The following is an 18,473-nucleotide window of genomic DNA, read 5'->3' on the forward strand; positions in this document are numbered from 1 at the left end:
AGCGCAGGGAGGAGGAGAACAGAGGGAGCTGGAACTGGGGGGGGGAGAGACACGACACGCCCCCAAACACTGGGTCAACCAGCAGCTCTGCAGGGGTGGGTTGGATGGAAGCACAGAGTGAAATTCACACTTTATGAACAGATTGAAAACATATGACGCACTTCATCAAAAGGTTCAGATTTCACTACAGAATGTTATGTGAAGTGTTTCAAATGTTCTCTTAAACGACATGTTCATTTGGGCATGTTTTAGATCACTTTCGCTTATGACTGAACTCTGCTTTCTTGCAGATGTTATTTACGGTTTACCCTGCCATTACCCTGTTATTACCCTGTTATTACCCTGTATTACCCTGCCATTACCCTGAGAAGGCATGGAGAAGTGTCCCAACAGGAAATGATAGCCAACACAATAGAGTAATCCACATGACATAAAACATCTCTGGTGAGTTACCTTCTGGAGGGTAGGAAGGTCAGGCATTTCCTTAATAAGATAGGAACGCTCTCAGGCAGCTCCTGTAACAGAACGTTGACAATCGCATTAGTTACAGTACAATCCAGACCCACAGCCCCAATCTCCTCCACTCTTAGTGGCTTTTCAACATCCTAAAGAAACAAAATCGCTGAGAAAAAAAAAAAGAAGGAGAATTAATTAGACACATAACATAACAGATAGGGCACACACACACACCAGTTACAAGTTACAGTGATTGTTTTGCTTTTTTGATGAATTGTGTCATTTACCATCACATTCGCTTTCTGGAACAACAATACAGCGTATAATAAGTGTAGTTTATCTACAACATCATAAAACATGACTTAACCACACATTAGGCAATCTACACATTAGACAATCTACATATTAGACAATCTACACATTAGAAATCTAACATTAGGAATCTACACATTAGGAATCTAGGAATTCTAGGACAATCAACCTTCCCTAGAGTGGTTTTAGTGTGAGGGAGGTAATAAATAGTGATGTGATTGATTTTAAACTCACCCCAATCACATCAAGCATCCGTGCTCCTCTGCAAGGACGTGATATGTGTCAATGCAACCTGAGGAAAAACACACAGACCACCATGTATAAAAATACAACCCCATCATAACTCATCTGTGGCTCACCAGGCGATGGACTTGGCAACACGTCACTTACCCAAAGTGATGATGAATTTCAATCTCTCGCTTTATTTCAATGTTCTGCAGTAGTCTTACCCCGTGAATAAAAGGCTGATAGTACACGAGGAAGAATGACTTCCTCAATCACAATGTCAAACTTTACTTGAAAGGTTGATAGTAATTAGGAGAGAATGAACTCTTAATGGCTATATATATTGTCATAACATCTGTCATTGACAGTCTGACTTTTGATTGACAGCTCAATCAACAATAATCAATCATTAGGTAAGACATGGTGGGGTAAGAGAGCTTACTGCACACAGCTCAAAGAGCAGGACTCCCAGGGACCACACGTCCGTCTTGGGGCCCCGAGGACAGAGGGTTCTTCCCCTGGGAGGGGTCACTAGGGGTGGACTGAGCCCTGGGCGAAGACCCTGGAGCAGGTAGGAGGGTAGCTGGGGACAGAGATAGTCAGAGAGAGGTCAAGGGTCAATTGAATACCCTGGAAAGGCATAGCAAACTTGAGAGGTTGAGGTTGTCTGAATTAAATTCAATGAAACCTCTTTGCAACAGATACCATTTGACAATGAACAGACTTTGATGATTAATCTACTAAATATTCCAGGAACTTCATGTTTCTTTGAAGTATTGTTCAAATGAGTGTGTACAGTACATTGCTTCATATCAAGGAATCGCCATAAACACTAGACAGATAAAGCTTATTAATCTTCAAACCAGATGTTTTACTTGGAGATTAGATAACACAGGACATCAGAGGCAGTGGCGCACACACACACACACACACACACACACACACACACACACACACACACACACACACACACACACACACACACACACACACACAATCATTCCCCCATTCAACAACAGGATATTACCCACAAAGACTTTCTATAACATGAGGGCCCTTGGGTTTTGGATAAGACTTCAGCTATCTATTACAGTACTTGAAACAATGGATTACTTTAATATCAAAACCTGGTTTTCATAAACAATAGATTGACCATTACACATACATTTCATAGTAATGTTATTCTATTTCACTAACAGCATTTAAATATGTGTTGTGTTACAGAGGGACTATGACCCCCATTATCTGAAGATCCACAGTATTACAAGTTCCAGACGCTCAAGGTTCAGTAATCATTATCATATCAGAATTTATCATAGTTAACTCTGTACAGTGGAACATGGATCGCTTTTAACTGTGGGGCTCAATTGGTAGAGCATGGCGCCGCAGCCAGGGTTGTGGGTTTGATTCCAGGGAACCAGTACAGAAAGAAAATGATGAAAATGTATGCACTCACTATTGTAAATGACTCTAAGACTAAAATGTTTTAAAATATATGTTTTCACTGCCTAATGTAATGTAGTCACAATGTAACTGCTTTCAAATATGACACATTCTCTGACATGGGAGGTTAGATGTTAACAGGACTTACCAATAGGAAAGTACATCCGCCCCGGTGGTCTGTCAGGTGTAATACAACCCAAACTTAGCCAGCTTCACGTTGCCCTACAAAGAAACAATGTTACATATGACAATGTTCAATGTATTGATAGCCTTATGATAATCAATAATGCATCAATAACCTGATGACAATTAGCCTGTTGAACCAGACTGAACGAGAGCACAGGTTTAAAGGTAGATGACAATGGCAAATGGCGTTAAAAGCCCCATTAGACCCCAACTGATAGGGAAGGGAGGTAACTCCACCTTGCCGCCCATGAGGACGCCCTCTGTGCATTGAGGGCTCTGTGAACCATCCCAGTTTGTTCATAAACTCTAGTCCCTCCAAGGCCTCATAGGCTATCTGGAGAACCCTCTCTGTGCTGTAACATACAGACAAGGCTGAGGATTATTATATACACATTATATAAACTTGGACGTGGATAGTCCGTGGTGTTTGGTTGAAAAAGGTTATGTATGGTATCAGAGTGGGCCTTTGTTTTCCAGCCAACAAAGCTACAACAGGTATTGTGTTACTAAATATGTATGTATTTCCCGCCGAGTCTAAGCGCCTAGATGAAAGAGGTTTGTGTATTATCGGAGTCCACAGTAGATGGCTAGGGTAGTACATAGCCTAGTCCTGTAGTAATGAAGCTATTCTTCTTCGCTCAGTTAAGCCATGGTCATCCTGCTTACAGAGAGATAGAACTGGGATTTGAACATTAATAAATATACAATGATAATGTAATATATTATATAGTTTTATATTGTGTAAATATTAGACTATAAATTGTGTCACTCTGTATTATACTTGTGTTAAAATGTTTATATCATGAGCCATTATTTATGTTATGTTTTATTTTTTATTATTTTGCATTGTCGAGAAGGAACCTGCAAGTAAGCATTCGTTGGATGGTGTATACAGAGATATCAACTAGATTCAGCCGGGCCGATTTTTTTGAGGGATGGTAGTGGGCCGGAACATAATTACAAATAATTTGTAGACTGCAAATTGACCGCAAGAAGCCCAAACAGATATAATATTTGACTAAAACAGCCATTTCAAAACCTTGTTTACAGTTGTATAGATCACATATACAGTATCTCTCTATAATGGTGGGAATACTGCCAGTTGGGGAACCCTGTATGACTAATAAAAAAGAAACTGAAATCATACGACAGTTGAACCTGTTCTGGAAATCATTAGACTGTGGAGTGTTCTCACAACAACCAGTCGCTCGGGAAGAAGAAGAAAAAGGGTGATAAAACTCAAGATGTGAAATGGTCGATCAATTTGAATTGGTAGCCCCACCATTTTATTGATTTATATGTTTAAAATGTGTGATTTCAAAACATCTCAATTTGACGGTCTGCTGCTTGCTGTCAATTTTTTTAGGGTAGGGGTATTTTGTTGTTTTTAATGAAGGAGTGTGCCTTTAAATTAAAGTTAAGCTAAATGATTGGTTAAACAGCCAGGAAGGATTTTAAATGAAAAGCTAGTACATGTGTTGAGATAACACACATCTGCAATTAAAAGCTTTAAAGGTGTATTAGTATTTATAACTTCCGTCTCACCCAGCCCACAAAAAAAAATGAAAAAAAAATGATCTACAAAATCTGACAACAAAGGGTCAGGGTTCAGGACCTCAAAACATGGTTTTGATAAATGGGATACAGTTTATGTCAGAATTGACAAGAATTGACTTTTCGTAGCAGGCTAGCAGAACTTAGCAGGTAGGAGTATAGGAAAGGTAGGAAAAGAAGGGTTAGTAAAATGCACCAAAAAAAAAGTAATTATGAATAATTTGACATAAGCTGTATCCCGCCTAGCATGACCATAAAACATCTGGACATGAAGAGGATGAAACAAAGCAAGCTTTTAACAACTCAGGAAGTCATCAAGACAGTACTGTGTATACTTTGGCCAAGAATCATTAATGTGTCAACATTACAGTGTCTAAAAACAATGATGGGTTCCTCAATAAAATCTGCATATTGTGGATTTGGGATATTTCTGGTTTCTGTGAGACTTTTAATAAAACACATGCTTGTGGAATAGTAGTAAACAAAAGTGTAACAAGTTAGGATTGTGCAGTTGGAGATTGCCAAACACATTTAGTTATTTTACAGTGATCGGATGTAACACAAAAGAACACTACAAAAAAAACGGACATTGTTGAAAGCTGAGAGAGTCTCTTGAGGAGCGTAACTGTGATGGTGTTTTCATATTTACTCAACGTAAATGACAAACGGGGTACAAGTTACATTTAAATAGGATATGACCGAATGAAGTTTAAAAAGAAGATTATTTGGTGCTTTTCAAATAGAAAGGGGAGGTAAGGCTCTGTTGGAATACACTGAATGCAATCATCCCCTTGAATGCACACAAAAACTGTTATATATATATATTATTTCACCTTTATTTAACCAGTAAGAGTTGAGAACAATTTATTTACAATGGATGCCAAGATAAAGAAAGCAGTGATAAAAACAACAACAACACAGAGTTAATAAGGTATGAAAAAGTATTTGCCCCCCCTCTAATTTTCTCTACTTTTGCATATTTGTGATACTGAATGTTATCAGATCTTCAACCAAAACCAATATTAGATAAAGGGAACATAAGTGGACAAATAAAAACAATTACATATTTATTTCATAAACAAAGTTATGCAACACCCAATTCCCGTGTGAAAAAGTAATTGCCCCCCTTACACTAATAACTTGTTGTAACAATTTTAGCTGAATGACTCAACCAAATGCTTGTAGTTGTTGATCAGTGTAGCGCTGGGAGGAAGGCCCACTCTCCATGCAGAACTGTTTAATAGGAGGGTAAGCAGAACGTTTAAGTTGCCACCACACCTCAATGGGATTAGGTTGGACTTTGACTAGGCCATTCCAAAACTTCCAATTTGTTGCTTTTTAGCCATTTTCATGTAGACTTGATTGTGTGTTTTGGATCAGTGTCTTGCTGCATGACCCAGATGTGCTTCAGCTTCAGCTCACAGACGGATGGTTGACATTCTCCTGTAGAATTATCTGATACAGAGCAGAATTCATGGTTCCTTCTATTAAGGCAAGTGTCCAGGTTGAGGGCAGCAAAGCATCCCCAAACCATCACACACCACTGTACGCCGACCGAAGAACTTAGTAGTTTGGTAGGGTGTGAATATCATGTGTGTGATTCTATGTTTGTATTTCTATGTTTGGTCGAGGGTGTGGTTCCCAATCAGAGGCAGCTGTCGCGGTGATTGGGGATATACTTAGGCAGCCGGTTTTCCTGTGTGTTGTGGGATTTGTTTGTGCTCGGTGAGTTTGGTTGTGTGTGTATAGCCTTCGAGTCACGTTCCGTTTTTGTATGTTTATTCGGTTTAATAAACATGGATGCATTTCACGCTGCGCCTGGTCTGACCGCCCCTCAACGTCGGAAACCACCACCATGCGACCTGGTATGATGTTTATGGGAATGCAGAGTGGTTTTACCAGGCATTACTGGAACCAGGTCAAAAAAGTATACTTTGAATATGTCATAGAAAAGACCTGATGATCATCCAGGTGCTTTTTTGGCAAACTGAGTAATCTCGGACATTATGGGGAAAAAAATAATTTAGTATTAACACTAGAGTGATAGATGTGAGAAGATGATGTGCAAATAGAGATATGGGGTGAAAATTAGCTAAATAAATAACAATTAAATAACAATATGGGGATGAGGTAGTTGGGTGGACTAATTAAGATGGGTGTGTGCAGGTGCAGTGATGGTAAGCTGTTAGTCTACACTTGTTGTTTATGAAGAATTTGACAAATACAATTTTATTTTATATTAACAGCACACCAGTATATAGTAATGCCGAAGGGAAGGGGATTTGATTTAAAATCTGTATCTGTCTGTACGTGAGTACCAATCCCCCTAGTCCTCTTTAGCCACTCACATCCACCCCCCAATACTAGGATATTTCGGTAGTGGAGTATTGTCACAATAACAGTATCGGGAATATGATATGATTTTCCATGGATTCTTCCCTTCTTCACAATCACTGAAAGCGAGATACAGTGAATAGAGGAAAGCAAGGATTCCACTACATATCTTTCACCAATCCAGTTATGCCTTTTAATGTATATAGGATAAGTGAGGTTAGTGCATTCAGAACACTTTTACTCCCACGGAAGGTAGGTTGAGGGAGTGATCACTTTCACAGTATAAGAATAGGACCCCCACAAGACCCAGTGACAAACAGACAGAGATGGATAGTCCTACCATGCTTCCCTCTGGAGATGTTACATTGGCAGAGCTGGGGGGGGGTAATGGTTGAGCAGCTGGAAAAGGATGATGGAGTTAGGGGTGAGGGGGAGGCCATGGCTCCCGCAACATCGTGGGGAAGAGGGAGGAAAGAAGGGAAGGCCCCTAGCTGGGCATCTTAGTGGCTAGGATGCATCACATTGACATCAGCACCAACACAACCCATGGAAAACACAAAGAATTAGAGGCAGGAAACAAATGATGAACAGTTTGGTTATGTTTACAAAACACTCATTTTAATTTGATTTGAAACATATTAAACACAACAGACGTAATGTAGCTAAAATAAAAGTTATATCACAGCTTTTAAACGCAGAAATAATTTCAGACATAACACAAAAATAATGGTTACCACACACTTTCATATCCACCATTTATTTTGTAATCTTGTACAAGATGACCTAATAGTGTATTTAGGGAGACATATAACTTGTTTGTAAACAGTAAAAGTGGATACAGGCAGTAGTAAATCGAAATAGCGAAGAGCTGCAGTTATATTGTACAAGAAGGGATGCAGTATGCAGAAAACAATGAATGAATAAAAACTGCAAGAACGACTTTTCGAAATTTCAATGAATACTTACGTTTAGTGAACGTTGTTCATATCAAACAATCCTGACCGTATATTTTGATTTATTTTGCAGAATCTTCTCTTTTCGGGATGTGTGAGAGCTGAGAGGTAACGTGAGATTACGTAATTTTCAGCGACGAGGCTCAGCTGTAAAATAATTTGTAAACATTGCAACCGGTTACCAATTGCTGTTTGTAGCTTTGGTTAAATGTATATATGTCAGTGATATTGAAAACCAAAGGATACAACAGGTAGCTTACTTTATTGCATGTTTAATTTTCTATGCCTGATCAAATCTCATAAACAATGTTTCTACAAAAATAAAAATCGAAGTATGATTTTGCTATGTTTTTATTTAGTATTTTCTTTAAATGTCATTTACAAATTACTTCTGAATGTAAATAATACATACATTTACTGGATACGCAGCACTAGCAAGTTAGCCCTAAAATCATAATGAACAATAAACTGGGCAACTGCAGCGCATATATCAAATGTTAATATATGGATAGAAAATGCATACCAGCATGCCTGAGCTAGCCAGAGGTATGCAGACCAGTGATAATGCGCATGGGGGGGCACGTGGGTTTTTCGAACAGGTGGGGTCAGTTCCACTCTCCAAAACGTGTAATCACAGGCAGACGGTATAGTTTGATGTAAGTTGAATGCATGTTTATTTTTGATTTTGTTGTTATTTTTCAATTCAGCCAGTTATTGAATTTGGTATTTTAGAGTTAGATCGATGCAACCCCTATTGTAAACGAGCTAGTAAGAATGTTTACACAGATAAAAATATATGTACCAAAAAACCGAGGAAAAGGATATGTACAATTCAGGATTCTTCATTTACGAGACAAAGGAAATGTGGATGGTAAAAATAAATGTGAATCCAACTTTTGTCCAAACAACACCAAATGATTGTGAAGTAGACAGGGGTGCCATTAGACCAGCACTTCATGCGAGACTTAGGTCCTACCACTCTTACACAGCAGGAATATGGAGCGGTTTGGACAAAAGTTGGATTCAAATCTATATTTGATAGCGAGGGACACATTTCACTTTACGTCTGGTAAGTGGAGTTCTTAGAGATGATACATATGCTTTTGTTGACAGGAAAGCCGGCTATTTTGTGGTAGGGTTATTTTCAGTCGCCACCCACCAGCTCAGGGAGTCCAACCAAGGCTACATTCGTAAATTCACTCTGGCTATCTACTCCGATTTCAGAGCACTCTCGTCTGAGTGTGCCAGAGCGCAGAATAATTGATGCATTTACGAACACGCAACACCCGTTGAATATGACTGGTGTCAGTAAACGTCTACAAAAACGTAATTCAGTTGTTGCCAGCAACACAGTTAAAGCAACCAACGCTCTAGATAACATGAAAACAGCATAACCATCTCTGCTAGGGCGAGTAAAATGGTTAGAGTGAGGTATAATCTAATTTGTGTCTGGAAGTAGCTAGCCAACTTTAGCCAGTTAGCTTGGGTGCTTGACTGCCGGTGTGAGGTCAGAGCGCTCGGATCAACCCTACTCCTCTACCAGAGGTCCAGTGTGCGCTCTGAACGCTCCAAGAGCTAAACGCGCTGAATTTACGAACAGACAATCTGACAAAGCTCTGAATTTACGAACGCCCGGAGCGCATTCTGGCACTCCAGAGTGAATTTACGAACACACCCCAATACAGACTCCCGATGTTGTGTCCCAAAGATAGCTAGTCCCGTCATTAACTGTCATTTCAAACATAAATTAATAGAACAACATTTAAATGCTGACCAAGTGTCAAAGTAGAGTAGAGGCTGTGAAGGCATGTAAGTAACAAGAATGTCCCTAGTCTCAGCCAGAACTGTCTTGGACAGAACCACAACATTTTGAAAATTGGAGAATGTCATGCAAAGTCACTGGCTTCCATCAAAACAACCCCATCATTGTCCCAAACCATTATAATCTATCAAGTGACTGATCTGTTCAGATATCAGTCAGACACATTTTACTGTAAGTGCACCTTCATTATATATGTGAATATCAGTCCCAAAAAGAAAACCATGCAGTGCACTGCTGGCATCAGTTATTGCCATATCAGCATATTCCTTTAATAACCTCTAAAGGTCTAAGCTGTTGTACTAAGCAAACAATGGAATTGTTTTAAGATGGTCATACCATGGATCATTCAGCTATTTCATTTATAATTTTAGGATCCTGTTAGGGATCAGACAAATTTTTGTAAATGATTTGATAAAATATTGAATTTGGACTTTACTACTATAGCCCATAGCATCACACATTGAATAACACATTCATAAATGTAAGAAAATACAGTAAAACATTTCATCATAAGGAATAAGGTTTTGAAGTGTGTGTCCTATATCTAGGAGATATAAGAAAGATCAGAAAATATTGTAGTTTTTTTGGACACATAACCCCTTATTTCTGTTGGCACAAAACTACCTCCATACTTCCATTTGTTTGTATGGGTTACCTTCAGATGAGTCCGGTGACACAGAGAACACCATGGTGTTTGTGAGAGTCTCCCTTTCCATAGAGTGGTCATAATAGTTTGTAGGCCAAACTGTTCATGACAAACACTGCTGCTAGCTCGGCCACCTTCCACCATAGATGTGAAGGCCGACATAGGCGGATGCGGTGGATTGAGACGCAGCCCATGCTAGAAACCTGATATCTCTAGCTTAAACTGACGGACTTTGATGTGGCTTTTTCTTATTTTTCTTATGTTACTTAGATTGATAGACTCTTATGGATTTGAAGTGCCAAAAACACTTTGGGCAAGCACTGTAAACAATAAACATATTGTTTGCATTATTGCTAAAAAATCCTACTCCCATTCAGTAAGGGACGGGTTATACTAGGCTATTGGGCTGGACGACCAACTGGTGCTGAGACTGACTCCTTTGACCGCATCCACGTATTTCAACACCAATGCCTACTGAGTGATGACATTATGACGGCAAGAAAGCCAGCCAGCGAGAGAGTGATGGAAAGGCCAAAGCCGCAAATTTAAAGCTGTTCCTAATATCTGTCCCTTATAAGAAAAAGCCTTGGTCCCTTTTAAAGTGTTCAGATCTATGCTGGCCTGCTGTGGCCCACACTGTTCTCATTGCCTCGCAAGCACGGCCTGGTGTTTCATCTCATCTACACACACACACTCCTCACAGTGGAGACTAAGGGTGCGTTCGTAAAATTCACTCTGGATGCTCTGCCCTGAAATGCGAGCGCTCTGGTTCGAAAGGTCTAGAGCGCTTGATAATGAGGAATTTACGAACGGACAATCTGACAACGCTCTGAATTTACAAACGCCCAGAGCGCACTCTGAACACTCTCTGCCACTCCAGAGTGAATTTACGAACGCACTCTTAAGTGACCCTGGTACACTAGATCATGCTTAGATCCTCTATCTGTTTTTCTTCCTCCACCACCAGCTGTTTCCCTTTAGTTAACACTATCAACGTTTCGTCCTACTGTGGCAAACTGGGAACGGCTGGTGGTGAGGGAAGAAAAACAGATAGAGAATCTAGGCTTACTTCTACTACCACACAACGCCTTGGTGCTTTGTTGTCGCTGTTCCCCAAAGAGAGATGAAAGGGTCACACATACTTTGAGGTCTCTCTTGCTTTTATGCTTTTCTCACTATCACCCAACTTGGAAAACGGAGCTAGATCCTACTTGTACTCGGCCTATCACCCAACTGGGAAAACTGAGCTAGATCCTACTTGTACTAGGCCTATCACCCAACTGGGAAAACGGAGCTAGTTCCTACTTGTACTAGGCCTATCACCCAACTGGGAAAATGGAGCTAGATCCTACTTGTACTAGGCCTATCACCCAACTGGGAAAACGGAGCTAGATCCTACTTGTACTAGGCCTATCACCCAACTGGGAAAACGGAGCTAGCTCCTACTTGTACTAGGCCTATCACCCAACTGGGAAAACGGAGCTAGATCCTACTTGTACTAGGCCTATCACCCAACTGGGAAAACGGAGCTAGCTCCTACTTGTACAGGCCTATCACCCAACTGGGAAAACGGAGCTAGATCCTACTTGTACTAGGCCTATCACCCAACTGGGAAAACGGAGCTAGATCCTACTTGTACTAGGCCTATCACCCAACTGGGAAAAACGGAGCTAGCTCCTACTTGTACTAGGCCTATCACCCAACTGGGAAAACTGAGCTAGTTCCTACTTTGTACTAGGCCTATCACCCAACTGGGAATAGTGGGTGGTGGTAGTGCAGGAAAACTGAGCTATGTCCTACTGTACAAGGCCTATCACCCATTGCCTGGGTTGTTTCTCGAAGATGGTCCTGCGTCTGTTGTGTTGTCACTGTCCCCTAAATGAGGTGAAAAGAAAAACAGACTTTAGGGATGAATCAAACATTTATTTCGCATGTAGTCTCTTATACCTTCCCATAGAGAATTGGAACAAGGTACGGTTCAAAATCAGACTAGGCTATATTATATTGGCCACCAGCTGAGCAATAAGTTATTCATCATTATGTATTTTCTGATGTAAGGGAAGCATTTCACTGTTAGTCTACACCTGTTGTTTACAAAGCATTTGATATTGATAGGACACCAGTCATATAGTAAAATGCCGAAGGGAAGGGGGATATGAATTGACAGCTGCTATCTGTCTGTCACGTGAGTACCAGTCTCCCCTAGTCCTCTTTAGTTTCACTCTACATCCCACCCTCCCAATAGTAGGCTATTACTGGTAGTGATACTATTACTACCAGTGCTAGCTGTGCCACTGTGCCACTAGAGATCCTGATTCGAATCCAGGCTCTGTCGAGCCGGCCGCGGCCGGGAGACCCATGGGGCGGCGCGCAATTGGCCCAGCGTCGTCCAGGGTAGGGGAGGGAATGGCGGCAGGGATGTAGCTCAGTTGGTAGAGTGCATGGCGTTGGCAACGCCTGGGTTGTGGGTTCAAGTTTCCCACAGGGGGTATGAAAAAAATATATAAAAAAATAAAAATATGTATGCACTAACTGTAAGTCGCTCTGGATAAGTCTGCTAAATGACTAAAATGTAATGTAAAAATGTGATACTATTACTGGTAGTGATACTATTACTGGTAGTGATACTATTACTGGTAGTGATACTATTACTGGCACAGATACTATTACTGGCACAGATACTATTACTGGTAGGTATGCTATTACTGGTACTGATACTATTACTGGTACTGATACTATTACTGGTACTGATACTATTACTGGTAGTGATACTATTACTGGTACTGATGCTATTACTGGTACTGATGCTATTACTGGTAGTGATACTATTACTGGTAGGTATGCTATTACTGGTACTGATACTATTACTGGTACTGATACTATTACTGGTAGGTATGCTATTACGGTACTGATACTATTACTGGTACCGATAATTACTGATACTATTACTGGTACTGATACTATTACTGGTACTGATTTTATTACTGATAGTGATACTATTACTGGTAGGTATGATATTACTGGTAGTGATACTATTACTGGTAGGTATGCTATTACTGGTACTGATACCATTACTGGCACTGATACTATTACTGGTAGGTATGCTATTACGGTACTGATACTATTACTTGTACTGATACTATTACTGATACTATTACTGGTAGATACATTATGTACGATGCTATTACTGGTACTGATGCTATTACTGGTAGTGATACTACGTTAGCTGATTTTCCATGGCAACAAGGAAAACACAAAGCAGACTAAACTCTGTGGTCCTTTAAAAAACCTACTGAATGTCAAATATTGTGTGCTATAGCCTGGAAAATAAACGTGATTCTGGGTGACAACTTAAAAGCTGCTTGTTTCAACATTAGGACTGTTTTCCTCAGGAAATTCAATCCGCTTCATGTTCTGTTTTTTTGCCATGATACCTCTGAGTATCGCGATACTGGTGTCGTGACAACCGTAGGTAGTGGAGTGTTCAATGTTTCAGGTGCAGAGTAGAAGTGGTTTTGGAACCAGGCCTGTACAGGCTTCTATAGACTTTGAGTTGGAAGTGATGATTGTTATGTTTTATCCTCTCAACCAATGTGCCCGCGAGCAGCTCACCTCGGACTGCCGCGCAGAAGAAATACGAGCCCGCGCAGAGAAGCACGTGGTTGAACTTAACTCAACTTTCTACAGTTTTTTTCTACTTTAGTTAACACTATCAACATTTCGTTCTACTGTGGTAATTGTGATCGGATCAATGCAATATTAACCACTTTCAATGTAATATACCGAAACAAAGCGAGCTATGCAAGATTTGGTATGCATAACGAACTGTGCAAGAGATTTTCTTGTCGGCAGAGCGCATTGGGTAGGATTCTATTGCATTGACAGGCACGACAGGCCCGTATTCTACACAGACCGGTGCACCATAACCAATCAGAGCTGCAGTAGGCCTATATGCAAACAGCCATTGATATATGGATCTGTGCCATTCACTTTGAACTGGACTGTGTTTAGGCTACAGTATGAGTGGTTGGGAGGTCAAAGTGAGAGCTGCATGTAGCCACTTGTGTACATTTGTTCATATTCTTTGCTAGTTAGTGAGTTATTAGCCCAGTTATAGCTAATTTCTAGTCAACAATGGGGGAGTGATTGCTTCCTACAAGAGCACAAAACATCTTTGAAAAGCGATTCAGGTAAAGAGCTTTTTTATGTCTTAAAGGGGAAGTGTTGTATTTTGAGACAGTCTAGAATAAACTAAGTAGCCAATAGGCAGAGGGTAGCATAATTTGTCTGATTCTCTGTAACTATGGTTTGGGAATAATAATGCATTTTATTTTGTATAGTGGTTTCTTGCGTCAAACAACATTTTCAGTCACCTCAAGCTCTCAACGCAGTTTTATTTCTTAGAGGCTACCTTATGAATTGTATGATAACATCCAGAGCCAGTTATGATCAACTCCTCTATTAAGCTATCAGCTCTGCAGTGTTGTCCAATGTCAATCTAGCGATACTGATCCCTGGGGGACTCCTTGTTTCAGGCAGCCTGCCTGGAGGCCCGTCCTGTGGTCTGGGCTGCTGTCAGAGGTGGAATCGGCAAGGCCCCACAGCCCCAGCCCTGGGCTCATTTTCAGGAGTTATGCAAATTAAAACAGCCCTATTGTGGTGCTCGTAAATTCTTCCACCACAGGGCCCAGTTAAATCGATTCCGAGCCTTCGAGCAAACAAACTTCTTTGATCCCCTATATTATCAACTCCAGCTCTTTTTGTGTTTCTAATTTCCTCATCCCTGATATTTTTTGTTTTCATCTCACTCCATCTGTTGTTTCCCAGCACCACCCTGTACTAAGCCTATGTGTACAGCGTTTTCTTCTCCTCCCTTTTCGCCTGAGCCCTTGTAGAATTCCCCCTCTCTTTTTATTTCCTTTGTCAACGGGAGAGGATTGCCAAAGCCTGTACATGTCCAAGGCACATTTCACATTACAAGAAAAGCCCTAACTGTCGTCCAGCTGCGTTTTGGTTGAGTGGCACAAGGCTGTCGTTTGATCCCTTTTTGAACTCTAAAAGTAGCCCTAAAACCAAACACACACATCGCCGATGATGTCTGTAATGTGATTTGCCCATTTGTGCCTATAAAGGAAGAAAAAAACGGAGCAAATACCAAAAGAGATAAAAAAACAACAACAGGTTATTTCATTTAATGTCATATGGTTTGGCTTTTTTGCCCGTGTCATTGAAGAATTCGGTTTGACCAAGTTGACCTGGAGTTTGTCAATACATTTATTTGGTTTACAGACTCAAGGCGTGAGAAGAAACAGCAACCTCCTTCCGAATCCCCAGAGAGAGGGAATGATAGAGGGAGGGGGGGAAAAAGAAGGGATGAGCTAATTTATCGACTCATTTTCATCACCTAACCAAACCTACATGTACATAGTACTTCAATCAATCAATCACCTAACCAAACCTACATAGTACCTCAATCAATCAATCACCTAACCAAACCTACATGTACATAGTATTTCAATCAATCAATCACCTAACCAAACCTACATGTACATAGTACTTCAATCAATCAATCACCTAACCAAACCTACATAGTACTTCAATCAATCAATCAATCAATCACCTAACCAAACCTACATGTACAGTGAGGGAAAAAAGTATTTGATCCCCTGCTGATTTTGTACGTTTGCCCACTGACAAAGAAATGATCAGTCTATAATTTTAATGGTAGGTTTATTTGAACAGTGAGAGACAGAATAACAACAACAAAAATCCAGAAAACGCATGTCAAAATGTTATGAATTCATTTGCATTTTAATGAGGGAAATAAGTATTTGACCCCTCTGCAAAACATGACATGAGGTCAGACGTTTCTTGTAGTTGGCCACCGGGTTGCACACATCTCAGGAGGGATTTTGTCCCACTCCTCTTTGCAGATCTTCTCCAAGTCATTAAGGTTTCGGAGGCTGACGTTTGGCAACCTCGAACCTTCAGCTCCCCTCCACAGATTTTCTATGGGATTAAGGTCTGGAGACTGGCTAGGCCACTTCAGGACCTTAATGTGCTTCTTCTTGAGCCACTCCTTTGCTGCCTTGGCCGTGTGTTTTGGGTCATTGTCATGCTGGAATACCCATCCACGACCATTTTCAATGCCCTGGCTGAGGGAAGGAGGTTCTCACCCAAGATTTGACGGTATTGGCCCCGTCCATCGTCCCTTTGATGCGGTGAAGTTGTCCTGTCCCCTTAGCAGAAAAACACCCCCAAAGCATAATGTTTCCACCTCCATGTTTGATGGTGGGGATGGTGTTCTTGGGGTCATAGGCAGCATTCCTCCTCCTCCAAACACGGAGAGTTGAGTTGATGCCAAAGAGCTCCATTTTGGTCTCATCTGACCACAACACTTTCAACCAGTTCTCCTCTAAATCATTCAGGATGTTCATTGGCAAACTTCAGATGGGCATGTATATGTGCTTTCTTGAGCAGGGGGACCTTCGGGCACGCAGGATTTCAGTCCTTCACGGCGTAGTGTGTTACCAATTGTTTTCTTGGTGACTATGGTCCCAGCTGCCTTGAGATCATTGACAAGATCCTCCCGTGTAGTTCTGGGCTGATTCCTCACCGTTCTCATGATCATTGCAACTCCACGAGGTGATCTTGCATGGAGCCCCAGGCCGAGGGAGATTGACAGTTCTTTTGTGTTTCTTCCATTTGCGAATAATCACACCAACTGTTGTCACCTTCTCACCAAGCTGCTTGGCGATGGTCTTGTAGCCCATTCCAGCCTTGTGTAGGTCTACAATCTTGTCCCTGACATCCTTGGAGAGCTCTTTGGTCTTGGCCATGGTGGAGAATTTGGAATCTGATTGATTGATTGCTTCTGTGGACAGGTGTCTTTTATACAGGTAACAAGCTGAGATTAGGAGCACTCCCTTTAAGAGTGTGCTCCTAATCTCAGCTCATTACCTGGGAGCCAGAAATCTTTCTGATTGAGAGGGGGTCAAATACTTATTTCCCTCATTAAAATGCAAATCAATTTATAATATTTTTGACATGCCATTTTCTGGATTTTGTTGATGTTATTCTGTCTCTCACTGTTCAAATAAACCTACCATTAAAATTATAGACTGATCATTTCTTTGTCAGTGGGCAAACGTACAAAACCAGCAGGGGATCAAATACTTTTTTCCCTCACTGTACATAGTACTAAAATCAATCAATCACCTAACCAAACCTACATGTACATAGTACTTCAATCAATCAATCACCTAACCAAACCTACATGTACATAGTACTTCAATCAATCAATCACCTAACCAAACCTACATGTACATAGTACTTCAATCAATCAATCACCTAACCAAACCTACATGTACATAGTACTTCAATCAATCAATCACCTAACCAAACCTACATGTACATAGTAACTTCAATCAATCAATCACCTAACCAAACCTACATGTACATAGTACTTCAATCAATCAATCACCTAACCAAACCTACATGTACATAGTACTTCAATCAATCAATCACCTAACCAAACCTACATAGTACTTCAATCAATCAATCACCTAACCAAACCTACATGTACATAGTACTTCAATCAATCACCTAACCAAACCTACATGTACATAGTACTTCAATCAATCAATCACCTAACCAAACCTACATAGTACATAGTACTTCAATCAATCAATCACCTAACCAAACCTACATAGTACTTCAATCAATCAATCACCTAACCAAACCTACATAGTACCTCAATCAATCAATCACCTAACCAAACCTACATGTACATAGTACTTCAATCAATCAACCACCTAACCAAACCTACATAGTACATAGTACTTCAATCAATCAATCACCTAACCAAACCTACATAGTACTTCAATCAATCAATCACCTAACCAAACCTACATGTACATAGTACTTCAATCAATCAATCACCTAACCAAACCTACATGTACATAGTACTTCAATCAATCAATCACCTAACCAAACCTACATGTACATAGTACTTCAATCAATCAATCACCTAACCAAACCTACATGTACATAGTACTTCAATCACCTAACCAAACCTACATGTACATAGTACTTCAATCACCAAACCTACATGTACATAGTACTTAAATCAATCAATCACCTAACCAAACCTACATGTACATAGTACTTCAATCAATCACCTAACCAAACCTACATGTACATAGTACTTCAATCAATCAATCACCAAACCAAACCTACATGTACTTAGTACTTCAATCAATCAATCACCTAACCAAACCCACATGTACATATTACCTCAATAAATCACCCCAACTACCACGTACCCCAGTGCACTGACACAGTACTGGTACTCCTTGTGTGTGTATATATAGCCTGTTATTGTGTTACTACTTTAATTTTTATCCATTAGCAAATTTTTCTTACTTTTTAACTGCATTGTTGGGAAAGGGCTCATATATAATCATTTCACAGTAAAGTCTACACTTGTTGTATTCGGCGCATGCACGCAAATTAGATTTGATTATCTCTGCATTGCTTGTGG

Source organism: Coregonus clupeaformis, unplaced genomic scaffold (genome assembly GCF_020615455.1).
Source record: "Coregonus clupeaformis isolate EN_2021a unplaced genomic scaffold, ASM2061545v1 scaf0034, whole genome shotgun sequence".
In the NCBI taxonomy this organism is placed as follows: domain Eukaryota; kingdom Metazoa; phylum Chordata; class Actinopteri; order Salmoniformes; family Salmonidae; genus Coregonus; species Coregonus clupeaformis.